Source organism: Macrobrachium nipponense, chromosome 2 (genome assembly GCF_015104395.2).
Source record: "Macrobrachium nipponense isolate FS-2020 chromosome 2, ASM1510439v2, whole genome shotgun sequence".
Taxonomy (NCBI): Eukaryota; Metazoa; Arthropoda; class Malacostraca; order Decapoda; family Palaemonidae; genus Macrobrachium; species Macrobrachium nipponense.
In genome coordinates, this window is record NC_087201.1 from 19652186 (window position 1) to 19679997 (window position 27812).

At 42.5% G+C, this 27812-nt stretch overlaps 1 long non-coding RNA gene across 1 annotated transcript; it reads left to right on the forward strand.

The window, feature by feature from the left end:
• Positions 1–359: 359 nt before the first annotated feature.
• Positions 360–23812, forward strand: LOC135221395 (uncharacterized). The gene is made up of 4 exons (XR_010315925.1): positions 360–479; positions 653–774; positions 1105–1227; positions 22576–23812. It is a non-coding gene; the product is annotated as an uncharacterized LOC135221395 (long non-coding RNA).
• The last annotated feature ends 4000 nt before the right edge of the window (positions 23813–27812 follow it).

Here is a 27812-nt window from a genome sequence, read left to right on the forward strand (position 1 = left end):
AATTCAATATATGTGTATAATTGTTCTTGAATCTAAATTTTCCTCTTTAAAGTATACAAAGCTCTGTGACTAATTCTTAGAAGTGACTATTTTTTTCGGAGTGAGATAATTTACTATCCATTTCCATTTCATATAAATGCATTACATTTTTAAATACAATTTCTTTACCGGCGTTAATTTTTTTTACCTTAGAGTTAGAATGGTTACTTTCACTGTAAATTTAAACTAAAACTAATACTTCATTTTCACTTGTCCTATTATTACATTTGGTGCTTAGGGAATGTAGGGGAAAATGTAGGGGAAAACGGTTTCCGTGACGTGGCACCAAAGACTGGAAGTTTGGAACGGCCACAGGCCCACAACAGAACTGCAGAGTCTCGTAGAGTCAGGCTGCGCTCCTCCACCAAACCTTGTAATCTTATCTACTAAAATTTATAACATCAGCGTCACGATAATTTCGGAGAACTCCTAAAATAAGGGTAAGATAAAGTATCTATGCCCGCAGCTCCTGTATATGATTTTCGGTAGCTATTTTCATTATTCATGATTTTACATTTAAATGGAAAAGTTTAAGTAAGAGCCTAGGACCTTGGGTCACCACCCTTGCGACATAAGGAGTCAATAATAATGAGTTATGTTCATGTTTTAACAGGAAAAGGAGAGGTTAGGTAAAAACTGAGGAACTTATAATAATTAGCTATTTTCATGGTTTTACACGAAACAGAAGAGTTCAGGTAAGAACCTAAGACCTTAAGCCAACACCTTAACATAAAGGTTAGTACCAAGACTGCCTTTTTTTTTAGGCTATTTACTTATTCCATTGCATAGGGTCGCACGCAACATCTATATTTGCGGTCATAATAAGGTTTACTTTTGGTAGCTGCCATGAATTCTTAGGTTACCACTCGAGGTTAGGTAAATACGAAGGTTGTCATGTTCAATGTGATTTTGATATTCAGTTACTTATATTTATTCTTGAAGGCACCAAATCATAGATAAAGTTAATTGTGAAGGTAATGTCTTTTGTAAAATATCTTGAATTTAAATGCAAAAATCTAAATCATTTGTAAGCCTTAATATATCAGTGATCCATTTATTTTCCAGAAAACCTACAACAGGCCTTCAGACTGCACTCTTCTACAAAACACTGTGGGTACTAATTTTACTATATACATTGAAATTTGTAACATCAGCATCTGGGTAACTTGTTAAACTTCTAAAATAAAGGTAAGAAAAGTATCTATATTTGAAGGTATAAAATTTTAGATAAAGTTAAATGTGATTGCATTTAAAATGCGCCATTGCCATCGATTTAGTGTTCAGGTTTAGGCGTGACTTCCAAGTGAGTTTCTTTTGGCCATATGTGTCTCTCATATTTGGGTAGGCTGTTATGAACCTTAGCATACCACCCTAGGTTAGCAATGCATGAAGGTGGTCGTATTAAATGCAATTTTCACATACATTTTACATAGAATTGCTTGCAGTATCTGTATTTGAAGGCACCATAGCTTAGATAATCTGAAATGTGAAGATATTTACTTATTTTCATGATTTTACACGAAATAGACGAGTTTATGAAAGAGCCTAGGACTTTAGGCCAACACCCTAGCTTAGGGGTTAATTCAAATGCGGCCATTTTCTTAGACCACTTGCGTATGCAATTACATAGGATTGAATAAAGTATCTATTTATTCAATTTCATTAGTTATTTTCATGGTTTTACACGAATCTGAAGAGTTTAAGCAAGAGCCTGCCACCTGGGGCCAGCACCCTAGCTTAGGAGTTAATACAGATGTGACCATTTTCTTAGGCCACTTGCATAGTCATTTGTTCATACTTACCTGTCAGATATATATATAGCTGTATTTTTCCGAATCCGACAGAAATTTAAACACTTACGACACACGCAGTGGGAGTCAGGTGGTTAGTACCCATTCCCGCCGCTGGGAGGCGGGTATCAGGAATCATTCCCATTTTCTATTCATAATTTTTTCTGTCGCCGGTGCTGGAAACACCTGTTTGCAGCACCTCCGTCCAGATTTTGGAAACTTACTAGCTACTTGAGTATCCCTTTTGGTTTTTCTTTGGTATCTGAATTGGATCGGTGGCTTGGCACACGTTGACTTTGGTTTGATTTGAATTTGGTATTGATTTTTCTTTGATCAAGATGTCAGGGTCTAGTTCTGCTAGCGCTAGATTTTGTTCCTTGTCTGAATGTAGAGGTAGGCTACTGAAAGCTTCAGTAGACCCACATTCTGTTTTGTAAAGTTTGCAGGGGAATGAATGTACGTTTGAAAGTCGTTGTAAGGAGTGTGAAAGACTAACAGAGTCGGAATGGAAGGCGTATGAAACCTATCTTAAGAAACTTGAGCGAGATAGGTTAAGGAGGTCTTCCTCCAGGAGTGTTTTTTCAGGTAGGCAAGATTTAAATTATTCTGCCTGCTAACCCCTCCTTCTGTAGATTATGCTCCTACCCCTGTAGTGTTGCCTCCGGCCCCTGAGACAGTGTCGGTAGAAGGTAATACATTATCGCTATTTCTTGAATCGATTCGTAACTTAGAATCAAAAGTGTTAGCTCTGGAGAGCAAAAGTGAAGAGAAGTGCAGTGAAAGTGCCCCTTGTGTAGTGGAGGGTGCGTCAGATCGGCCTCATTCCGCCTCTAGACCTAGACCTCTGCTTGACTCCCAGATTACGGGGAGAGAGCATGTCGAAAGTCGAAGGAGGGTTACGAGGAACCCCCACCGATCTGGCGTGCCTTCGGCAGCTTCTGACGAACATACCCAGACTGCCAAGGAGCGTGCGCGTGCACGTCTTCTCAAGGAGTGCTTTTCTTCTTCTGAAGCTTCCTCCCCTCGCAAGGGGTGGAGCTCTCATACCGCATCACGTCCGCTGAAAAGGACGGCTCGCGTTCGGGACGCTTCACGTCCAAGTTGTTCTCCGGAACTTTGCTCGTCGCCTGATAGTGCGTTTGCTGCTTTTCCTCCGCAGAAGAAGCGTAAGGATTATTCGGAGGCGGAATCTTCCCTAGATGTTTTTTTCTTTCGAGCGCCGCAGTCGCTCTAAGGTCGTGAAGCGGCGGTTCCTGGGAGTAGCAAGAAGGCGTCCCCTCGCCACTCTCCTGCTCACAGGATCAGCCCCTCCCCAGAAAAGGAGGCTTCACCTACAAGCAAGATTCTCCAGTCTCTTCAGCAGCAACTCGAGAGATGTTTTTCCTTCGAGAGAGACTGTTCCACGTCGCCGTAAGAAGGATGACAATCTTCCTGTGAAGAGGTCGAGGCGTTCTCCCTCTCCCTCTCCTCGCACGTCTCTCTCTCCGTTTGAGTCTCCCTCTAGAGTTCGTTCTGCTCCCCAGCAAACTTTCTAGAGGAGGCGAGAAATTAGTTTCTCGCTCTCGTTGAAGCGGTTGTTTCCGCTGCTACGAAACTTGTAGATAAGAAGCGAGTTTCTTTAGATGCCGAGCGCGCTTCTGTGAAAGTCAAACGCGCTTTAGTGGACGCCGAACGTGACTCGGTGCAAGTTTCGCGAGCGCCAGTGGACGCTCAGAGAGTTTTAGTGGACGCTCGCGTGCACCAGTGGACGCTCGGCGCGCATCAGTGGACGCTCGGCGCGCACCAGTGACGCTCAGTGCGCACAACAAGTGGACGCCAGGTGTACACCTGCGGCGTTTGAGCGCGCTTCTGTCGGCGCCAGTAGATTGGCTTCGGACGCCAAACGCGCGCCTACGGACGTCAGTTTTCCACTTCCGCAACGCACAAGCGGAGGCGGGAACTCTTCCTGTTCGCCGTTCTTTCTCTTTTGAGAAAGCTCGGGACTCTTCTTTACTTCCTCCGACTTCTCCAGTGTCTGAAGAGGAAGTTAGTGACGCTTTCGTCGAAGTGGACGAAGAACAGCAGTTGGCTCCAGTTTCGACGGACTACAAGGTTTTGACTCGTTTACTTCAGTCAGTCTTTGCAGACACTTTCCAACCTGAAGCTCCACGTACTCCTCCCTCTCAGTTTTCGTCTTCCAAAGCTGCTAAGATCTCGGGCTTTGTGAGAATGAAGAAGTCGCTTTCTACGAAGCAAGCTTTTAGAAAGGTCCATGATTGGATGGAAAAGAGGAAAGCTTCGGGCAAGACCTCTTTCGCTTTACCACCTTCAAGACTCGGTGGCAAAGCTGGTATGTGTATGAGACGGGAGAAAACGTCGGAGTCAAGCTTCCAGCCTCAGATCAAGGAGACTTTGGTAGCATTGTAGACGCCACCAGAAGATCTTTTTTGTCTTCCTCGAAGGTCTCGTGGACACATAGCGAGTTTAGACTTTCACCTTAAAGGCCTCTTCAGGACACTAGAGGTCTTTAATTTTCTTGACTGGTGCCTGGGAGTATTGGATGCCAGGTCCAGGAGTTCTGATTCCATCAGTCTGGGGGAGCTGTCCAGTGTATTGTCTTGCATGGACAAGGCCGTCAGGGATGGTTCTGAGGAATTGGCTGCTCATTTCAGCACGGGACTGCTTAAGAAAAGAGCACTTTTTTGCAATTTTACTGCAAAGTCGGTCTCACCAGCGCAAAAAGCGGATCTTCTTTTCGCTCCTTTCTCAGAACATCTCTTCCCCCAGTCTATGGTAAAGGACATAGCTGCTAGTCTCCAGGAGAAAGCAACTCAAGACCTTCTGGCACAGTCTTCTAGGAAGCCTGCTACTTCTTCGTCTTCTGGGTCCTCTGCTTTGAAGAAGTCGAAGCCCTTTCGATCCGCTTCTTCCTCGAAGCCAGCCCCTCGAGGAAGAGGCTCTTTCAGAGGCAAGACTCCCGCTCCTTCCAAGAGCAAGAAGTGAGAGGGAAGTCCTTCAGACACCGGTAGGAGCCAGGCTTCTACATTTCGCGAAAGCTTGGGAAGAGAGAGGTGCCGACGCTTGGTCTCTGGACATCGTCAAGAAGGGGTACAGAATTCCTTTCCTGATGTTACCCCCGCTGTCTTCGACACCAAAGGATTTGTCTCCGTCGTATCAGGGAGAAAAGCAGAAAGTGCTTCACGATCTACTAGATCAAATGATCGAAGCAGGCAGTGGAACAGGTCTTCGACCGGAGTTCTCCGGGGTTTTTACAACCGTCTGTTCCTAGTGCCGAAGCAGTCAGGGGGGTGGCGCCCCGTTCTGGATGTCAGCAGTCTAAATCGCTTCGTTACCAAGCAGAAGTTCAAGATGGAGACACCTCAATCCGTGCTTGCAGCTTTAAGACCGGGGGATTGGATGGGTCTCGTTAGAACCTTCCAGAGGACGCATACTTTCACGTCCCCACCCCATCCATCCCGATCAAGGAAATACCTGCGGTTTGTCCTGAAAGGGAAGATTTTCCAATTCAGGGCACTCTGCTTCGGTCTCAGCACGGCGCCGATGGTGTTCACCGTTCTTATGAAGAACGTTGCGAGGTGCCTCCATCTTGCGGAAATAAGGATCTCTCTCTACCTAGACGACTGGCTTATTCGAGCCTCATCGCAAGGACAGGTGTCCTGAAGGACCTTCACACGACTCTGTCGTTAGCGAAGTCCTGGGACTCTTCTGGTGAATCTCCGAGAAAGTCGCATCTGACTCCTTCTCAATCCTTAGTCTACTGGGGATTCAGATGGACTCAGTGGCTTTTCGGGCTTTTCCGGGGTCCAGGGGCGACAACTTCAATGCCTGGACAAGTGTCGGCCTTTCTAGGGAAGGAAACATGCTCGGTGAGCGAATGGATGAGTCTGCTGGGGACCATTTCCTCACTGGAGAAGTTTGTTTCTCTGGGAAGGTTGCACCTCCGACCACTTCAGTTCTTCCTCTCAAGCAATTGGTCACGCAAACAGGATCTAGAAGAGGTCTTGTTTTTGACGGAAGAAGTGAAAAAGCACCTCAAATGGTGGTTGGATCCAAAGAAGCTTGCGGAAGGACTTTCGCTCAAGCTTCGGAACCCCGACCTAGTGTTGTTCTCCGACGCGTCCTCCACGGGTTGGGGAGCAACACTGGAGGGAGAGAAGTGTCAGGCACCTGGAGAGGGGAACAGGTGTCCTGGCACATCAACCTAAAAGAACTCTCAGCGGTTTACCTCGCTCTAAGGTTCTTCGAGGAGGAAGTCTCCAGCAAAGTGGTTCAGATAAACTCGGACAACACCACAGCCTTGGTTGGCATACCTCAGGAAAACAGGGGGGAACTCACTCTCATTCTCTGTTCGTCATCGCGAGGAATATCCTGATTTGGGCGAAGTCGCAAAACGTCACGATTCTGACAAGGTTTGTGTCAGGCGTGGAAAAACGTGCGAGCGGACCTTCTCAGTCGGCAAGGACAGCCTCTGCCGACGGAATGGACCCTTCATCATGAAGTATGCCAGGCGCTATGGAAGCTGTGGGGACGTCCTCATGTGGACGTTTTCGCAACTTCCCGAACGAAGAGACTTCCGCTGTATTGCTCCCCAGTTCTGGACCCGGGAGCAGTGGCAGTAGACGCCCTACTGTGGAATTGGTCGGGACTAGACATTTACGCTTTTCCCCCATTCAAATCCTCGGGGAAGTAATGAGGAAGTTCGCTGCATCAGAAGGAGCGAGAATGACCCTCATCGCCCCCTTCTGGCCAGCGGCCGACTGGTTCACGGAGGTGATGTCCTTCCTAGTAGACTTTCCGAGGACTCTGCCCCTAAGGAAAGATCTACTCAGACAGCCCCACTTCGAGAGGTACCACAAAAACCTCCCCGCTCTGAGTCTGACTGCGTTCAGACTATCAAGAAGTTGGCCAGAGCGAGGGGTTTTTCAAGACCTGTGGCAACGGCGATTGCCACCGCAAGGAGGCCCTCCTCAATCGCAGTTTACCAATCAAAGTGGGCTGTCTTTAGAAGTTGGTGCAGAAGGAAGGGCATTTCCTCCACCTCAACCTCTGTGAGCCAGATAGCAGATTTCCTTCTTCACCTTAGGAAAGAAGCGAAACTAGCCGTTCCCACGATTAAAGGCTACAGAAGCGTGCTTTCTGTGGTCTTCAGATAGAGGACTCGACTTAGCGAATGATAGACATTCATGATCTCATTAGATCATTTGAGACTGTGAAAGTTCTCCAACCTAAAGTACCATCGTGGAACTTAGACGTGGTACTGAAGTTTCTCATGTCGAGTCAATTTGAACCGCTCCATTTAGCCTCGCTTAGGAATCTTACTAAGAAGACCATTTTCCTAACCGCTCTGGCGACGGCGAAGAGGGTTAGCGAAATTCAAGTCATAAGCAAGCATATTGGGTTCAAGGATCATAGTGCAGTTTGTTCCTTAAGTCCTACGTTCTTAGCAAAGAACGAGAACCCTTCCAACCCTTGGCCGAGAACGTTCGAGATCAAGGGGTTGTCGGAGCTAGTGGGACCTGAAGCTGAGAGTCCTGTGTCCTGTCAGGGCTCTCAAGTTTTATTTGCAGAGAACCAGAGCAATGCAGAGGTTCTTCTGAGAACTTGTGGTGCTCTGTGAAAAAACCAGATCTTCCGATGTCGAAGAATGCACTGGAGTTCTTCTTAAGAAGTACGGTTAAGGAAGCCCATGAAAAGTGTAGTGAAAGTGACATGGAGCTTCTGAAAGTGAAAGCCCACCGAGTTGAGGGCTATTGCTACTTCGGTGGCTTTTCACAAAAATATGGCAATCAAAGACATTTTGGGCGGTCCACTTATTGGCGAAGCAATTCGGTGTTCGCTTCACACTACCTGCGGGAGGTGAAAGCAACATACGAAAAATTGTTACTCGCTCGGACCATACGTCGCTGCAGACACTGTTTTGGGGGCAGGAGGTAGCGCTCATCCTATCCTTAATGGTTTAGGGGAGTTTTTAACTTGTGTTATGGTTGTGGGGTTGACCGCCTGCGGCGGATCTCCCTTCCATTAGCTTAGTCTATGTGGGATACTTTTGGTAGGCTACGCCAGGTGGTGTTTTTGGTTTTTACTTCGTTGCCCTCATTTGTATGGTCAAATGGTCATAAGTCACGTCGTGGTCTCGCCCCCTGTTGACAGATCATCTGGAGTGCACCAGCTATATAGGTCTCTACCTCGCTGGCAACTCTAGTAGCACAAGCAGACTTACGCGGCAGTAACCACGAAGTCAGCTATGCTAACAGGTAAGGAATCAAGATATCAATTATCTGCATATATATGTTTCCTAAAATCTTCTATTCTGTCTACTCCCACCACCAAAGGTGGGCATTCAGCTATATATATATGACAGGTAAGTTTCATGAACAAATGATATTGTAATGATACAATTAAGTTTGTTCATACTTACCTGGCAGAATATATAATCAAGTACCCACCCACCTCCCCTCAGGAGACAGTGGAAATAAAAAAATTATGATAGAAAATGGGAATGATTCCTGATACCCGCCTTTCCCAGCGGCGGGAATGGGTACTAACCACCTGACTCCCACTGCGTGTGTCGTAAGTGTTTAAATTTCTGTCGGATTCGGAAAAATACAGCTATATATATCTGCCAGGTAAGTATGAACAAACTTAATTGTATCATTACAATATCATATTGCATAGGATTGCATTGCAACATTATTAATGAAATTTTCATTAGTTATGTTCATAGTTTTACATGGAATAGAAGATTTTATATAAGTAACTTACCCAGTAATTACTTAGCTTAGAGCTTCTACTCGACGACAGCTTAAATTTTTTTTGAAAGCGGTGGAGCGATTGGCTTTTGTTCATGTAGGTGACTGGACACCCCACCCATTTTTGGGGTAGGGGAGAGAGGAACAACTCGGCCAAGAGCTCCGCAATTTCAGCTGGCTTCAGACCAACAAGGTGTTGGAAACGCAGCTTGCTTATGGTTTTTGGCAGTTCTTCCAAACTTCGTAAAGTATTCTGTGCCTCGGTAGCCTTTGGCTTTTGTTTTTGGGAGGGATTTTGATTATGGACCCTCCATGATTTTTGACTTCAATTATTGCCAGAAGACGTACCAACTTTTGGTCCTTTCCTTGACATCCGTTAGTGGATAGTTAGACATATCTGATTCTAGTGCATCAAGTATTAGGTATTGCACTAGGTTCACTAAGGCTGGCTATGACCCACATATGTTAGGCACAACATGTAGGGGTCAAGTTTGCACTAAGAATTTGATTTGTGAGGAGTGCAGTGTATAGGAAGAAAAACAGTGGAAGACTTTAGCTTCACATATTAACGAGTTAGAGAGAGATTATAAAAAAAAAGCGGCTTCTAGAGCTGGGACTAAATCTTTAGTTACGCAAGATGTGACTAAGAAATCAGGTGCTTCTGACATTTCTTTTTGTCTCTCCCTGTGCTAAACCAATACCTCCTATTCCCAGTCCTCCTCCAAAATCACTGTCTCCTATCCCTGGTTCACACCCCCGAACCAGATCGCTACACCAGCCTCAAAGAGCTTCCACAGTGGCCCCAGGTGAAGGTCACTGCCATACTCTCTCAGCTCTGGGAGGAGGCATGCTGGAGGCCCAAGGGAGGTTGGTCTGCTCATGGGCAGTCGCCCCATAGTCACACCTGGAGCGTCCAAGGTGCCGACAAAAGACGGTTGTTGGAAAGGCATCATAGTGAGATGATATGCATCTTTTTCCACAGAAGACAGTAGAGGAGATAGCTTTGCATTTACACAAAAAATCAATGCAGGATACTGCTGCACCCAAATCATCCTCTCTGTTACAACTTCCCCCTTGCGAGGCAAGAGACAGAGAAACCGTCTAAGCCTGCAACTCACAATTGAGGGTCCTATTCTTCATGCACCGGTGGTGACAAGACCACAGTCGTTTTGGAAAAATTGGGAACAAAAGGGTGATAAAAAGTGTTAAAATAAGGGTATTCCATCTTCGGGAACAGCCTCCCTTATCCAGCACTCCTATTTCATTAACAGCCTACTCAGTAGGATCAAGGAAGTATTTGGCCCTCTCCAAAGAAGTCACAGATCGTGATAGAGTTAGTCGAGAACAACTCTGGGTTTTCATACAATCAACTTACCTGTCAGATATATACATAGCTAAGACTCCGTCGTCCCCGACAGAAATTCAAATTTCGCGCCACTCGCTACAGGTAGGTCAGGTGATCTACCGGCCTGCCCTGGGCGGCAGGACCCTAGGAACCATCCCCGTTTTCTATCATATTTTCTCTGTCGCCGGTGGTATCAAACATTGTTGCTATTACCTCCTGACTTAGATTCTTATTTCATCCTTTGATCATCGTTTCTCGGCTTTTTGGTGACGTATCTGGATCGTGTTTTTGGCATTCGCTACTGTGGACTGTTTTTTTGAATGAATGCTTTTTGGATTTTTTCTCAGTATGTCTGATTCAAATGTGAGTGTGAGAATGTGTGTGAATGTAGGCTGCAGGGTGAGGATACCGAAAGCTTCGGTTGATCCTCACACTGTATGCCGTAAATGTAGGGGGTTTCAGTGTTCTGCTAATAATACTTGTAATGAATGCGAGGGATTAAATGCAGAAGAGTGAAGACTTTAACTTCTTATTTGAAGAAGTTAGAGAGGGATAGGGTTAGACGTCTGAAAGGTGTGAGTTCAAGGCCTATTGAGCCTTTTACTGATAATTCTAATCCTCTGATTTAGATTCTCCCTATGTTTCTCATTCACAAAAGTGTACTTTCGGAATCGGCCTCGGAAATCGCCGATCTGAAAGCTACGATTCGAGACATGAAGTCCAAAATGGCGGACTTACAAGGTAAGGCTAGTGGAAAGTGAGCATTACAGTGAAGTGAGTTCTCCCAGTGTTGTGGAGGGGGGCGTTTGATCGTCCCTGTGACGCTCCCAGGCCTAGACCTCTTCCAAGCTCCCATGCCCAGAGGAGAAGGAAAGTCGAAAGCCTTAAGGAGGTCGTGGGGAATCCCCAACGGTCAGACGTCCCTTCAGCTAGCTCTGTTTCGTGCAGGCTGCTCAAGGGCGCTCTAGAAAAAGCGTCCTTCGTGAGTGTTTCTCATCCTCTCCCTCTCCCTCACCTAAACGAGGGTGGAAGGAGTCGAATTTATCGAGACCTCTGAAGCGTCATATGAAAGAACCCGAAATTGATTCGAGCCCAGAGCGTTTCTCAGATGACGCTCCCTCTTCTATTAAGAAGGCGAAGGTGGCGTCAGCGTCACCCGACGAGTACGCAGAAGTACACTTTCCTACTTCTCCCCCACGAGTGATGACGAAAGGCGTCATGCAGTTGATGTGGGAGAAGCTTCAAGGAGAATTATTATGGCAGTTCAAGAGCAACTGACCTCTCTAGTGGGAGTTTTTTTAGCGCCTCGTAGGAAGGACGTTTCGCTTCCAATCAAGAAGTCTCGTCCTCTCTCCCCTGCTAAGCGAGAAGCGTCATGCAGACGTGAAGCTTCTAAACATATTACAGAAGCTTCGGGTTCGAGAGCAAGATCGGTTGCTTACGAAAGTTACGTAACGCCAGAGAGACGTGAGACGTCTTTTAGACATGAAGCGTCTTTGAAAACTGTTGGTAGACGTGAAGCTCCAACCAATATTTTGGCGCCAAGTAGGACGCCTTTTGAGAGCGGAGCGTCTTCCAGGCGCGAGGCGTCATCCGGACGTCAGCAGCCAAGTAAGCGGGAGGCGTCAGCCAGGACCGCTTGGCGGACGAGAAGCGTCATCCAAGCGGGAAGCGTCTTCTATTTATCAAGAGAAGCCTGAGCTTTTGGCACCTTCCAAGGCCTTCCCAAGGTATTAAAGTCCTCCAAGGCATATAAAGGCGAACGAGGAAAGAATATCATTCCCTTAGCCCCTCTCCTATTAGGAGTTTGTCTCCTCTAGAGGAGGAACGTACAGAAAGGGGAGCGGAGACTCATTTAGATCCCGAGTTGGAAGGAAAAACTCGGACTGAAGAATATCAAGGAAGAGAAGGACTGTCGAACTATAAAGTTTTGACTGCCTTGCTTCTAGAGGAGTATGGAGACGAATTGACTCCTGCCGCTCCTCCTTCTCCGCGCTCTCTGTTTTCGAGTGCTAAGACGAAGAAGTCTTCGTCTTTTTCTCAAAATGAAGCCCACCATTTCAATGAAGAGGGCTCTACAATCCTTAGACTCGTGGATGAAGTCTAAGAAAGACTTAGTAAGAACGGTCTCTGCATGCCTCCAGCGAGACTAGCTGGTAAAAGAGGCATTTGGTATCAGACGGGAGAGAATATGGGTATTGCTCTTCCCGTCTACGTCAGAAGCAGACTTTTCGACCTTAGTTGACGCTTTCACGTCGACAAGGTCTCAACTCGGCACGGATTACGTGGGGCATTTCTGAACTGGACCATCTCCTCAAGGGACTCTTTCATGTATTGGAAGTTTTCAACTTCTTAGATTGGTCCCTTGGGGTGATGTCCAAGAAAGCCCATGATTCGGAAGGAATCGAACCGGAAGCCCTTTTGTGCATATTGTCTTGTATAGACAAAGCGGTACAGGATGGCTCTTTTGAAATCTCCTCTTTGTTTGGAGCAGGTCTTCTAAGAAGAGGACGGTATATGGTGCCTTTTTAACCAAGGCAGTCTCCCACGCTCAGAGGGCAGCGCTGCTGTATTCGCCTTTGTCTGACTTTTTGTTCCCTTCTCAGTTGGTGAAGGACATTGCTCATTCATTGACTGAGAAGGCGACTCAGGCATCTTCTGACGCAGTCAGCAAGGAAGAAGAAGCCTGCTTCTACTCTGACAAGAAAGGACCGAGTACATCGGTTCAGCCCTTTCGAGGTGGTCCGACCTCCAGACCTCCCGCAAGAAGGAAGGCTCAGGAGAAGAGAGGTAGGTCTGCCTTTCGTCCCTTTAAAAAGGGAAAATGAAGCTTCTCTCCTCCAAGCACCAGTAGGTGCCAGGCTCCTGGGATTTGTGGAGGCCTGGACACTTATAAACGCAGACTCGTCATCATTGGCTATAATAAGGAAGGGATATCGTATCCCCCTTTCCTGAACACTCCTCCCCTAACGTCAATACTAAAGGGAACTAACAGCCAAGTACAAGGATCCTGTGCGAGGGATACTCTTCGATCGATGGTGGAACAAATGTGGGACAAGAGAGCGATAGAACTAATACTAGATCAAAACTCCCCGGGGTTTTACAATCGCCTTTTCTGGTTGCGAAAGCCTCGGGAGGCTGGAGACCAGTACTGGACGTCAGCTCTCTGAACAAATTTGTTCGGAAGGAGAAGTTCTCCATGGAGACTTCTGCTTCAGTCCTGGCGTCATTACGACAAGGAGATTGGATGGTGTCTCTAGATCTCCAGGACGCCTACTTTCACGTCCCGATCCACCCTTCATCGAAGAAGTACCTCCGTTTCATGGACGGGGGGAAGGATCTTTCAGTTCAGAGCCTTGTGTTTCAGCCTGTCCACAGCTCCTCAGGTCTTCACAAGCCTGATGAAGAATGTGGCGAGGTTTCTTCACCTCAAAGGAGTAAATATCTCTGTATCTGGACGACTTGACTCCTCAGGGCCAGATCAGAGAGACAGTGCTTGGAGGACCTGAAGTTAACTTTAGATCTGATCAAAGCGTTGGGATTGCTCGTGAACCTCGAGAAGTCGCAGCTGACCCCCAGACCCAGGACTTAGTCTATCTGGGGATTCGGATGGATTCTCGGGGTTTTCGAGTATTTCCTTCGCAAGAGAGAATCGCAAAAGGTTTGCGGATAGTCTCTCTAATTTCTTAAGGAAGGAACATACGTCGGCGAGGAATGGTTGAGCCTTCTAGGGACCCTTTCCTCGCTTCGAACAGTTCTTCCCGCTAGGGGGGGGAGACTTCATTTACGTCCGCTTCAATTCTTCCTCAAGAAGTCTTGGAGTTGGAAAACTGGACAACTTTCGGACGTCTTTCCCATTCCAGTGGAGATAAGATCGCACCTGGAATGGTGGTTGCCCCCTCTGGTAAGCGGAACAAAGGGATCTCTCTAAGGACACAGAACCCAGGACCTAGTGTTGTACTCGACGCGTCGGAGAAAGGTTGGGGAGCAACATTAGGCTCGAAAGAGGTGTCAGGCACCTGGGAACCAGCACAGGTGACTTGGCACATAAACTGCAAAGAGCTCTTCGCCGTGCATCTGGCTTTGAAGAGTCTAGAACCTCTGGTGTCGACAATGTAGTGCAAGTAACACGTGGACAACTCCACCGCACTTGCATACATTCGAAAACAGGGAGGGACTCACTCCTCGTTCCTTTACGAACTGACGAGAGACCTTTTGCTTTGGACGTCTCACAGGAACATCTCCCTTCTGACAAGGTTCGTGCAGGGAGTAAAGAATGTGAGGGCGGACAGACTCAGCAGGAGGAACCAGGTCCTTCATACAGAGTGGACCCTACACGAGGAAGTGTGTCAAGATCTCTGGTCGCTGTGGGGGACACCTCATGTGGATCTCTTTGCCACATTCATTTCCAAAAGGCTGGCAGTCTTTTGCTCGGTCGCGGAAGATCCAAGAGCTCTTATGGTAGACGCCTTCCTGCTAGATTGGTCTCGAGTAGACGTATATGCTTTTCCTCCATTCAAAATCCTGGGATTAGTAATGAAAAAGTTTGTGGCGTCAAAGGAGACGAGGATGACATTGATAGCCCCCTTTTGGCCGGCCCAAGATTGGTTCACGGAGGTGGTAGAGTGGATCGTAGGACTTTCCAAGATCCCTACCAAGAAGGACGGATCTTCTCAGACAACCAAACTTCAGAGGTACCATCAAAACCTCCCGCTCTCGCTCTGACTGCCTTTCGACTATCGAAAGACTCGTCAGAGCGAGAGGGTTTTCTCGCGAAGTGGCAAGCGCGATCGCGAGAGCACGCAGAACCTCCACTACGAAAGTATATCAATCGAAGTGGGAGGTTTTTAGAAGGTGGTGTAGATCTAAGAAGTTGTCCTCCTCCACTACCTCTATAGCGGAAATTGCTGATTTCCTTCTATTCCTGAGAGAGCGATCTCATCTAGCTTGTATCCACAATAAAGGGATACAGAAGTATGCTCTCGGCTGTCTTCAGGAATAGAGGATTAGATCTGGCAGATAATAAAGATCTCCACGATCTCATAAGGTCATTTGAGACTTCAAAGTCAAAGGAACCGGTCCCTCCGAACTGGAACCTAGACATGGTCCTCAAGTTTCTTTCATCTGAAAGATTCGAACCTCCTCATCTGGCTTCGTTTCGAGACATCACCAGAAAATGCCTATTCCTATTATCTTTAGCTACGGCAAAGAGAGTTAGTGAATTACATGCTCTGCAAGATAAAGTAGGTTTCAAGGGAGACTCCGCTATTTGCTCGTTTAAGACACTGTTTTTAGCTAAGAATGAGAATCCCTCGAATCCCTGGCCTAAGTCATTTGAAGTCAAAGGCATATAGAGTCTCGTAGGAAGAGAAGCAGAAAGATCTCTATGCCCTGTAAGAGCTCTAAAGTTTTACATTTCAGAGAAAGCATCAGATGGGAGGCTCTAGACAAGGTCTTTGGTGCGCGGTAAAAGACCCCACAAGACTGATGTCCAAGAATGCGCTGGCATTCTTTGTGAGGAACGTCATTACAGACGCGCATAAGGTCTGTTCTGACGAACAGTTACGACTGTTGAGAGTTAAAGCTCATGAAGTGAGAGCAGTAGCGACATCTCTCTCGTTTCATAAGAATATGTCGCTTAAAAACATCATAGATACGACATTTTGGAGATGCAACTCAGTATTTGCATCTCATTACTTGAAAGACGTTCGTGTGACATATAAGAAGTGTTTTTCTGCGATGGTCCTTTTCGTATCGGCGGATACGATTCTGGGTACGGGAGCCGACACCAATCCTTAAAAGTATATACTTTTCTTCTTTTTGGATATGGGTCTGGAGTCTCTTCGAACAATGGAGGACTTGGTTTAGCACGGGCGGCCGTCTATGTGTTCAGTAAGAGAATCTTGTCATATCTAATTAGATGAGTATAATTTTTTTTTTAGAAATTATGTATGTGTGCGTAGTGGTTTTGAGTTACGGTTGTTGTGACGAGTTCGGGGATAACTCGGAACAATCCTTAGTTCTAACATATGGTTAGGATCAGGTGGTCGGATTGGTTGTGTGCTCCTTCATAAGGTGTATTGTCATATAAGTGGATCAGCACCCATTGACAAAGTCCTTTCAGGCTCTGCCGAGTAAGCGGATAAGACCCCATCGGCAGACCCACAAGAACTCTTGGCCATAGATCATATATCTCGCTAAAGTTTCTTGAGGTGATGCAGACTACTGGGCAAACACCCACGAAGTCTACCACCTATCAGGTAGGAAACCAAGGTTTTATTTATACCTACAACATATGTTGTTTACCTGTCTATTCCATATAGTAGCTGTCTCTTACCCTCCACCGAAAGGTGCCAATCAGCTATGTATATATCTGACAGGTAAGTTGATTGTATGAAAAATGATATTGTTATTGTTACAATAAAAGTTTCATACATACTTACCTGCAGATATATACAATTAAAGGCCCACCCAGCCTCCCCGCAGGAGACAGGTGGAAGAGAGAAAATATGATAGAAAACGGGGATGGTTCCTAGTCCTCCGCCGCCCAGGGCAGGCCGGTAGATCACCTGACCTACCTGTAAGCAGCGATGGCGCGAAATTTGAATTTCTGTCGGGGACGACGGAGTCTTAGCTATGTATATCTGCCAGGTAAGTATGTATGAAACTTTATTGTAACATAACAATATCATTTTTACAACAGGCTGTTTGTGGTACCCAAGGTCACAGGAGGCTGGAAGCCAGTAGCAGATGTAAGTGCTCTGAACCTGTACCTAACTAAACTTCAGTTTCATAAAGAAGCAGTAGTCAGTCAGTCCTGGCATCCAAACACCAAGGGGGCTGTATGGTCTCTTTAGACATGAAAGATCCCTTTTCCATATTAATATTCATCGGGATTCATGGAAATACCTAAGGTTTGTGTTAAAAGATAGTGTTCCAATTTTAAGCCTTATGCTTCGGGCTATCAACAGTAGCACAAGTTTTTACCACAGTACTTGCCCCATTAGCCAACTGGCTGCATATTCTGCGTATAAATATATCCATACACCTGGATGGTTGGCTAATTCTTCGCTCTCAAAGGCCAAGTGCATGAAGGATCTTCAAAAGACAATTCTATTAACTTAAGACTTAAGGTTGTTTCTAAACCTTGAAAAATTGCTCCTGACTCCATCTCAACAGGTGATTTATTTGTGGACGCAGATAAATACTCAGTTTTTGGGCTTCTCCCTCTCCCCAAAGGATGTGAGACTACCTGAAGACGGTCAACCATTCTCACCCTCAACAAGTGCTCCGCCAGGCAGTGGGTGACCCTGTTGAGCACTCTAGCATCAGTAGAACAATTTGTGAGGTTGGGGAGGCTCTTCAGTTTTTCTTAGGTGCCAATTGGGATTAGAAGGCGAATAAAGATCTGCACTTTTTGGCATAATGCAGGAGATAAAATAGGATCGGTGGTGGTGGAACTCTTAGGACAGGGTGGAGGAGGAAAAATCTCTTAGTGTTGAACCCCGACCTGAACTTTAGCTCCGATGTCAGGGATCAAGGCTGGAGACTTTTCCTGTGAGGAAAAGAGATATTAGGAACATAGTCTCATCAGGAGAAGAGTTTGCATATTAACTTGAGAGAGGTAAAGGCATTTCTTTTAGGTCTGCAATATTTTTCGGAAGTCTGTGGCAAGGTACTAGTGATTCATGCGGACAACACCATGGCCTTAGCTTATATCATTGTCAAGGGGGGGACCCATTCATTTTCCCTTTGCAATACAACATAAAGCCTCTTGATTTGGGCAGACCAGAATTGAAGACAACTGATATCAAGGGTCATTCTGGGCAAGTGCAATGTTATCGGGGTGAGCTAAACCTTTGAAAGCAGATACTTCAATGGAGTGGAAATTGGACCATCAAGTATATGCAAAACTTTGGAAGTTGTGGAAGAACCAAAGTTGGATTTACTTGGAACATCCAAAAATCACAGTCTCCCGCCATTGTTCTCCCTTTCCCGACCCGTTAGCATGGGCGACAGATGTGTTGATGTTAGATTGGTCAAATCTGGACCTATATGCCTTCCCTCCCTTTGGAATAGTCACAGAAGTTCTTATCAATCTACTAGTGGACCAACCAAGAGACTTTCTGTCGATTCCAAGTCTATTCAGACAACCCCACTTCAAGAGCTTTTGCCAAGAGGTGTCCACTCTGGCCCTGACAGGCTTTCGACTGTCTACAAACTATTATGAGTGAAAGGCTTTTCTAGAAAGGTGTAAGAAGCTACCGCTAGATGTAGATGACATTCCAATGGTAAAGTCTACCAAGCGAAGTGGGCAGTCTTCAGATGTCGGTGTAAGGAAAATAGGGTTTCATCTTCTAATACCTCTATAACTCAGTTAGCAGACTATTTTTACTCTACCTGAGAGTGGCCAGGAACCTGTTTTCATCAATCATTAAGGGACATAGAAGTCTAGACCTTTCTTCCAACCAAGATCTCTCTTACCTTATTAGGTCTTTTGATACGTCTAAGGATGTAAGGGAGGAGACATGTTCTTAGAACTTAGATGTGGTTCTAAAGTGGCTCTTGTTTCTCATTTGAGCCGATGCAATCGTCCTCACTAATGAATTTGAAAAAAAATAATTTTCCTTGTAGCCAATGCCACGGCAAAGAGAGGAAGTGAGCCCCATACAATAGACAGAAGATATAGGGTTCTCACAAGGGAATGCCATTTGTTCCTTTATTCTGGGTTTACTGGCTAAAAATGAGAAACCTTCTCAGCCATGGCCTCCTCGCTCTTTTACCATTAAAAGCCTCATGGATTTTCTAGGTCTGGAGGCAGAGGAGAGATAATTATTCCCAGTAAGAGCGTTAATGTATTATAACCATAGAATGGAGAAAATTAAGAGGTCCAGCGAGCAACCTTTTGTGCTGTGTTAAGAACCCATATCATAGTACACTCTTCCATTCATGAGGTTGAGACAGAGAGACGAGTGGGCAGGGCTTCTTTCTCAACTCTTTAGCTAAGCCAAGGACAGATGTTTGGATATCTACAACGAATGTTGAGGAAATTGAAAAAGTTCAAGAGCAAATTGCTTTAATCAATAAATTCTGGTACTTCATTATACTGCCCAAAATTACCGAAGGGTCTAACAGATGCTGTGCCAAAATATCAAGAAGATACAGCTTATATATAAAAAGATATTCAAGAAAATCTATGCAAGAATGGGCTTGAAATGGTCAGTAAGTAATTACTGGGTAAGTATATAATATGTAACTCCTTTTATTATAAAAATTTCATTTTTAAGTAGGAGCCTAGGACCTTAGGCCAGCACACTAGCTTGGGGTTAAGGGGTAAGTATAAATGTGGCCATTTTCTTAGGCCACTTACATATTCAATTCTATAGATTTCAGTAATTATTTCCATGGCTTTACACGAAATGGAAGAGTTCAGCTTAGGTAGTTTCAAAAGAAAATCTGTAAAATTACAATTTTAGTAAGAAACATATTGAACATTTACAGTTAACACAAATAAATCTAATAGTTGTAAGGCTGAAATGTTTGTTTGTTAGAATTAAATTTGTCAGGAAAACTTAACTTATTCCGTAAAAATGGTGACGCTAATGTAGTGTTTCCTTTTCTGGTAGTACTTCATAAACAGTGCTTACAGTTCACGTTATAGAGCAAAGGAAACTTACTTGATTACAAACCAAGAGCAGCATGTACTTCAAGGTGAGCATAGACTTTTACCTTTGAACATTAGTAACAATGTTCATAGTTGCTTATAGTTTGTACTGTACATAATTTTCAATTGAGGTTTTAAGCTTTCATTTGTCAGTCTAGTAAACTTGTAACATTTTAACGGATGCTACCTATCAAATAAGCCCATTGCCAGTTTTAATACAATACTGAATTTTTGTTGTTGATCTGTAGGCTTTATATCCTTAATTATAAGTTTAAATCAATAATTGGCTTTTGAGATTTAGGATTATCTTTTATTATTTCAGCAAAATTACCATATTTGGTCTTGTATCCGCTTAAAACCTAATTTGAATCAAATATTTGATCCATCAAAGATTCGCTTCAGAAACTGTAATCACTGCAATGGAGACTACTTTCATGTTTGGTCATTTGCTCAAGAAACAATCATTACATTTACTCTTCAGTTCTGGGAATGTTTTCTGTTCATGACTTATATTAGGTGCTCAAAATGAAATGTCGTAGCCAGAGTTATGTCTTGCTCTCTCTCTAGTTTTTTGAAGAAATAATGTATTATGAGGAATGTTCGTTTGAGGGGTATGATTGCATTAGTCCATTAACATCCAGCGGTGGTAGAATTTGGTCTGGGTTTTCCTGGGTGCTCTGCAGAGAGCAGATTGCTTACCCTGGTCCCTAGTTGGTAGTCACTAGTCTTGGCGTCTGATCCAGTAGCTTGCCACCAGTATCATGAATTTCAGAGCATGAGAAGGTACTGTAGATATGGTGCTTGACTGCGCTAGGAGGCTTTGCAGTTGGTATTGACACTGCTCAGATTATTGTTAATTATAACAAGGTGGGGATTTTCATGGCCTGTCCACACTACTGGGCATGCCCATCTGTTACTTCAGTTGTTTATATTTTCTCTTGCTTCCGAAGCAGTGTTACCAGACAATCGCTTGTTCAGTGTAGTAGAATGGGTTATGGGAACAGTGTTTTTGCCCATAAGACAGTGCCTGCTTGTGTGGACAGGGCTTTAGTTATTTGTAATTATTTTTTTCCTCTATAAGTTGGCAATCTGATTTTGAGAATTCAGTTTCCTTTTTATTTTCATATTTCTTTGTTGTATTTTAGCACTGTGGTTTACATGCTTACATCTGCTGTAGGTGCCCGAATGAATAAGTTTGCCAGAATTGTCTGCTTTTTGGTTTGAGCACTGGCCGCCCAACCTTCCTTGTATGAATCATGGAAGATGGAGGGTTGTTAGAAAGTACTGAGGGTGGTGTGCCTCTTAACATGCTTTGTTACAGTGCTAGAATGTGGTCCAAAAACATTAATGTTATGACATTTTTGTGGCTTATTGGAATTTAACAATCTGGTCAAGTAAGCATAGCCTAATTTGTTAATACTGTATAATGATTAAACTCAGCAATGCATCATTGTCAAGTTAAGGGCTTATGTGCCAGGTCTTTCACATTCCAGTTCATGCCAAGTTAAGGTTATATGAGTCAGCTTTCTTCCATAACGATGTTCAGTTGTTTTAAAGATTGCAGCCAGGATCTTTGCTTGATTTCCTAAACGTTCAGTGACCATTCAATTTGCTAACTGAATGTTTTGTTTCCATTATTGGTCAGAATTGGGAGTTGGTCTTGAACTCTCATAATTCTGAATATGCTCTTGCAAAGCTTAATTAAATCATGTTGGTTTTATAACATTGTTCATCTGAGAAATTAGTCTGCTATTCCTTGACCATGTTTGTACTTAAACACGTTTTTTTTTCTATAAAACTACTCATGCTGTGTTTGTACCATTTGAAGCACATTTATTCTTCTATATAAAACTCCCTAGTGTGGAATTGTCAGAAATTACCATTAGAGCAAATCTTGCATTTCACTTTTCATTGGCTCGCTGCTGTGGGGTTTGGTCTTTCTGCCAGTACTCATACTTTTCTCCGATTCGTTCTTCCGTATTTCTTACCAGTAATGTGTACTCTTATACTAATTTTCCTTTGTTCGTTCTTTTGTATTTCCAGCCAATATTTCCTGGATGTGCCAGGAATTACCACTGGAACCTCCCTAGAGTGGATTCTGATCTTTTGCCAGTACTTGTATTTTCTCCTTATTTGTTCTTTTTTTATTTCCAGTATTTTCTCCTTATTTGTTCTTTTTTTATTTCCAGTCATTATTTCCAGAGTGTCAGACATTACCACTGAAACAAATATTGTCTTACCCTTATACAATACCTCTCTTCTGTGGAGTTTGGTTTCCATTTATTTATTATCATAGAGTATTTCCACCAATTATTTCCTGAGTTTTAGAAATTGTCACTGATAAAAATAGTCTTAAAAACTTTGGATAGCTTCCTACTATGGAGTCTGGTCTTTCTGCCAGTAATTATTTACTTTTTCCCCTTTTGTTTTTGTGTATTTCCAATCATTACTTCCAGACTTAAAGAATAATTTTAAATCTTAAATGTTTGTGATAATCCCAAAGAACAACATTTATTGAACTTTTGAATATCTCCCTACTGTGTGGATATTGGTCTTTCTGCCATTTCCCTCGATTCATTCTTTTGTATTTCCGACCATTATTACCCGAATGTCAGGAATTTTCCTAAGTATATTAAAATTAAACTGCAATGCAATTTTGACTGTCTTGCAAGATGTAAGGTATTCGATAACTAATCAGATCTTGAGAGCCTGTCATGAGCTGGCAACTGCTGTATTTGCTCAGATTTATATGATATTCACAAAATTTTCTCATTATGGGATAATTTTGCAATCATGCAGCCCCAGGTAAACTTTGTTGCAACTTAATTTGTATAAAATTTTCTTACGTTTTCAATCTTATGTCAATATCGAACTATGTTTTAGTTCTACCCGAAGTTTATCACCGAAATGTAAAGGTATTAAAAACCATAGAAGTTTAAAGGAAGTTTTATTTTGAATATTCTGACAATCCAATTTGTTTTTTTGCAGTTACTAGAGGTAGGATGTCGACAACAGGGATACAAGAAGAAACAGGCAACGTTAGGTGTTTCTAAAGGGGAGAGAGGATTAAAAGGAGCACCATTGAACACTTGAGAAACAGAACACTAAGCAAGGAAAATAAGCTGTTTTTGAAGGTGAAAGAACTATATGAACACAAGCTATATCTGACTGGGAGAGAAGTCTACAGGGATTGTTACGGAAGAAAGAGAATAGGTGAAGAAACAGTCTACAGGGGATGTTACGGAAGAAAGAATAGGTGAAGAGAAACAACTAGCTTCTGAAGGGGACCGAAGTCTACATAAGTTGCTGTTCCTGTAGAAGAGACTAGTCGAAGAAGAAACTACTAGTTTGCGGAAGGGATTGAAGTCTACAAAATGTTTTAATGAAGAGAATTGTCTAAGAAACGCAACTAGTTTGTGAAGCTCCTGTATTAGAGAAGTTAAAGAAAAGATAACGAGTAGTTCTTGATGGAGATGGCTATATAATTGCTGCTGTGCCAGAACAGAATAGTCGAAGAAGAGAAGTTACCATAAATGCTGCTGAGCCAGAAGAGAATAATTGAAGAAGAAATACACGAATAGTTCCTGTAGTGGACAGGGATCAAATATCAAATACATTAGCTATTAATTCTGAGCAGAATAGTAAAAACACAGTTCCTGTAGAAAAAGATCTAGATCTCGAAGGGGATGGAATTCTATAAATGTTGCCATTCCTGGAGAAGCCAAGTTTTACTGCTTACTTAATTAGAGCACCTTTTGGTCTTGCGTATGTTAATCGTTCTTCCTGGCTGCTATCTCTGGGAACGTTTCATATATACTCTGTGACTTAGAACTTTGATTTACCCCAGGGTGATTACAGGTGAGTACAGAAAGAATGATTTCAGCTTCATTTTTGCATATATACTCGAATTAATATATGATTGTAACCTAAGATGCATATATATTCGGTGTCTCGGAATCTTCTCTTTAACCTGGAGTGTTTACAGAACGAATGATTTCCCCTCCATTTTCAGGAGCATTACCTAACAGAGCTTGCATTATGTAAGTCCAAGATGAGATTCTTTGCTGCATCTGCAGGGCCGTTACCATATACGTCGACCAACCTGTCTCTCGATTTTACATTTGCAACTAACCATGATAAATTTTGCTAGATCATGAAGCTGCAATGTATCCAAGATGAATTAGCTGCATCTTCTAATCGCCTTCAGGAATGTTGTACAAAGTCTTCTAAAGTAACAAATGCTGCATTCTGCAACATTACACAATCTAAAGATGAATCTCTGCTGCATATTTCAATCATCTTCAGGAACGTTACAAAAAAGTTACATTCTATCCACAAGAAAGAATTTCTATAATTTTGCTTGCTATGGAACACGTTTCTGAAACTTCAAAAGTCTCGTCTTGTTCCTCCGTAATATAAAACAATTCAAACTTGTAAATGATAAGCATAATGAATCATTTGGAAATTCCAAACATGAAATAGCTATACCGAATAAATCTTTTCCAATCATGAAATAGGTATATTGAATGAATCTAAATCCTTTGGAAGTTCCAAACATGAAATAGCTATATTGAATAAATCTTTTCCAAACATGAAATAGCTATATTTAAGTATTAAAATGTGGGTAATTATTTTTTTTATTGCACTAAAGAACTTCTGTAACAATAAAAATGCCTAAATTCCAAAAACATAAGTATATTGAGCTTGATCCGAAACATATATAGTGTGACACAAAGGCATTGTAATTTACAAGATTTAAAATTCAGTAAACTATCTACATTTAAAATTAAAGTTTTTCAAGCTAAATTATTCGACTGCATAAAATGTTCTTCCTTATACTATTTCTCTACATTTAAAATTAAAGGTTTTCAGGTAAAATAATTTTATTCCAATGACAAGCAAATTAACAATGGCTTAAAAAAAGCGGTGAAACTAATTTGGGTATTAAAATTTCGATTAACGTTATGTAAATTACTAAACCTGATTATTCTAAGAGTTGCAAATTTTGCTTAACTGGCAAATAACCTACAACTCGACCTACAAAACTTGTAATTCTAACGTATTAAACCCACCTTTTTTTTTGTAGCAGCTAGCTGGTGAAAGAAAGGTCACATGACTGACTTGATTGTTCAAGTTGGCGTGGCTTTGCGAATAGTTTGCTCTCAGAAGACTGAGAAAAATCTGTAAAAAAAATATTAAATTAGATACAGGAATAGGAAAGTAAATCCTTATACTGAAGTAGACTGTGCATACTTATCGGATATCTTGGTTAGTGTGTAACATCTGTCAAGTTAATATCATTGGAAAAAAAGTCATAAGAAGGCGTGCAAAAAAAATAAATTACAGGGTATCAATGGTACTAAGTTCTTTAAAACCATTCCAAACTCAACATCAGTTTTGACGAAAATTAAGTTAACAGATTGCTGAAGAAAAGTGAGACAAGCAAGAGGGAACTTTGTGAGCAAGGTTAAAAACTGAAATAACAATTGAACTTAAAGGATGTAACATCATAATCAGGTATTCAAGCCTTCATTTAGGTTTAGGGCATCAAAGTGGGCAAAACTGCTGACCAATAAAACTGTATGCAGCCTTCACTCAAGCTTAAAGGCATGATCGGCGGATTTCCCCTCTAACGGGCACACTTTACGGGCAAACCGTCAAACTGCCCGATGGGTCTTTTAGCAAAATCACCCTGGCGGTGCCCGATGGCTTGAGCTTCAAGCCTGGCAGACGTATGTTAACCATATAAATTTCTTTAACCGAGCCATTCTTTTCACCATATTCTCCTCTTCTTTCTTTTTATCACACACAATGCAATTATCATGCTACACTATCTTCTTTTTTGCGGAGGCACCGTATTTATCGTACCACACTGAACACACTGGCATCGTCGCACGAGCCCACCTCTCCTTCGCCGACAACATTCACAGGTAAGCCTGTCAGAATTTGTCCATCAACACCAGAGCACGCCGATCAGGCCTGCTAATGTGGACAGGCCTTTAGGTATCAAAATATGGCCAAAGCAATGTATTATTGAAAAGTCCAAGTCGACTATGAATAATCACAGGTATATTTCTTATATTACATCAAATACACAAGTGTAACCACCAATAAGAGAATCACAAACCACTTTAAGGGTAGGCTCCACTTTGGGGGGTGCCGATCGTAAAAAATATTTGCCAAAAATACACTAATCAAGACAGGCTAATGAAATTTTCAGGCATTATTAGCACTATAATAATGCATATTCCCTGTGAGTTTTATCATCCTACAGGGAAAAATTAATGATTTTATGAAAAAAAAATGTGAAAAAACTGAAATTTCCGGCCCCTCATACTGAAGGTTATTTGGTGATTGGTGAGAAACTACAGTCTTGAATAGAAATTCGGTCTGACAAAATGTTGGTATATCCACCTGGAACATGCACAAAAAACATTATCAAAATAGAACAGTAAATAAGCACGTAATAACAAAAAAAAAAGCAACAACTTCGTAAGTTCAGCGAAAGCCTGCCAAAAAATCAGACTATAGCTAGGAAGAAATATTCAGGAAAAATTCAAATCTCGATTTAGGGACAAAACCTTTTGAGAGAGTGTAGTTAATATGTCACTTGATAGCCTAAAACATCTAAAAATTATATTATTTAGGACAATCAAAGAAAAAAACCCACCCCACCCTTTTTTTTTTTTTTTTTTTTGGAGGTGGATTTTGCTTTGACTGTCCTAAATAATATCATTTTTAGATGTTTTAGGCTATCAAGTGACATAATAACTACAAACTCTCAAAAGGTTTTGTCCCTAAATCGAGATTTGAATTTTTCCTGATATTTCTTCCTAGCTATAGTTCTGATTTTTTGGCAGGCTTTCGCTGAACTTACGAAGTTGTTGCTCTTTTTTTTGTTATTACGTGCTTATTTACTGTTCTATTTTGATAATTTTTTTTGTGCATGTTCCAGGTGGATATACCAACATTTTGTCAGACCGAATTTCTATTCAAGACTGTAGTTTCTCACCATCACCAAATAACCTTCAGTATGAGGGGCCGGAAATTCAGTTTTTTTCACATTTTTTTTCATAAAATCATTAATTTTCCCTGTAGGATGATAAAAACTCACAGGGAATATGCATTATTATAGTGCTAATAATGCCTGAAAATTTCATTAGCCTGTCTTGATTAGTGTATTTTTGGCAAATATTTTTACGATCGGCAAAAAAACACCCCCCAAAGTGGAGCCTACCCTTAACTATTGGAATCGAGCTATACAAGAGCAAAATATACACTGATCCAATAAGTAAAGCATTTTCTGGTCCAATGAAGTAAAGCGTTTAAGGGACGAACTCTCCAATAGCTTCCAATTCCATAATCAGCCATTAAAGTAACCACACAAAATTGGTCTTCAGTTATGAACTGCCTAATGCCACGATCACCTAACTAATCTGCATACTGGTAGTTGATCCTTTATATTAGGTCGATTTCTACGTTGACATCAGAAAGCATTGAGTATTGTCATACAAAGGCTTCCTCCAACTTCCCATTTCAAACCATATCTGAATTTTGAATGATCCAGCATCTAAAATTGCAATGTATCTTACAGCCCTCCAAAGATTGGCGAGATGAATCATCTCTCATGATAGCAATTTGCCTATTTTTAGTGATGGAAAAATACCGTTGAAAATCACATCTGAAGCAGCCAGTGTGACAAACTTACCAATCAACAGTGCACAGGCTTCCTGAGGTCTCATTTAAAAATCCAAGTGAAATTCTCCTGTAGCTTGTATTGATCATGCTCCAACCTAAATCAAGCTGCATGCGTCAAAGAGGAAAGTAAGGAACACCAGTGTATTTATAAGGAAATTCGGTCTAATTTAAAGTGACAGCTACCTAATTATTTAGTAGTCAGTCAAGTCTCCCCAGATATGAAAAATTTCACCTTAAAAGTCTAGTTTAATTGCAATTATTAAAATAAAATCCTAAGAGCAAGCTTGACAAATACAGCAAAACTTGAAAGCAGCTATTTGTATAGGCTAGCTAGTTAAATTGGTTAACTGGTTAACAAGACATAGAACACAAAGAATCACGAAAATATTACTATCTCAAGCAAATTGGGTTTTCATAGATTGCCAAAACCTAAAAATCTGAAGGTCACTCAAATGGGTAATTTTAAATTAAATTCCAGCATTTACCTAACATTCAGTATTTAAGAATTTTCATAACTAGGGAAAAAG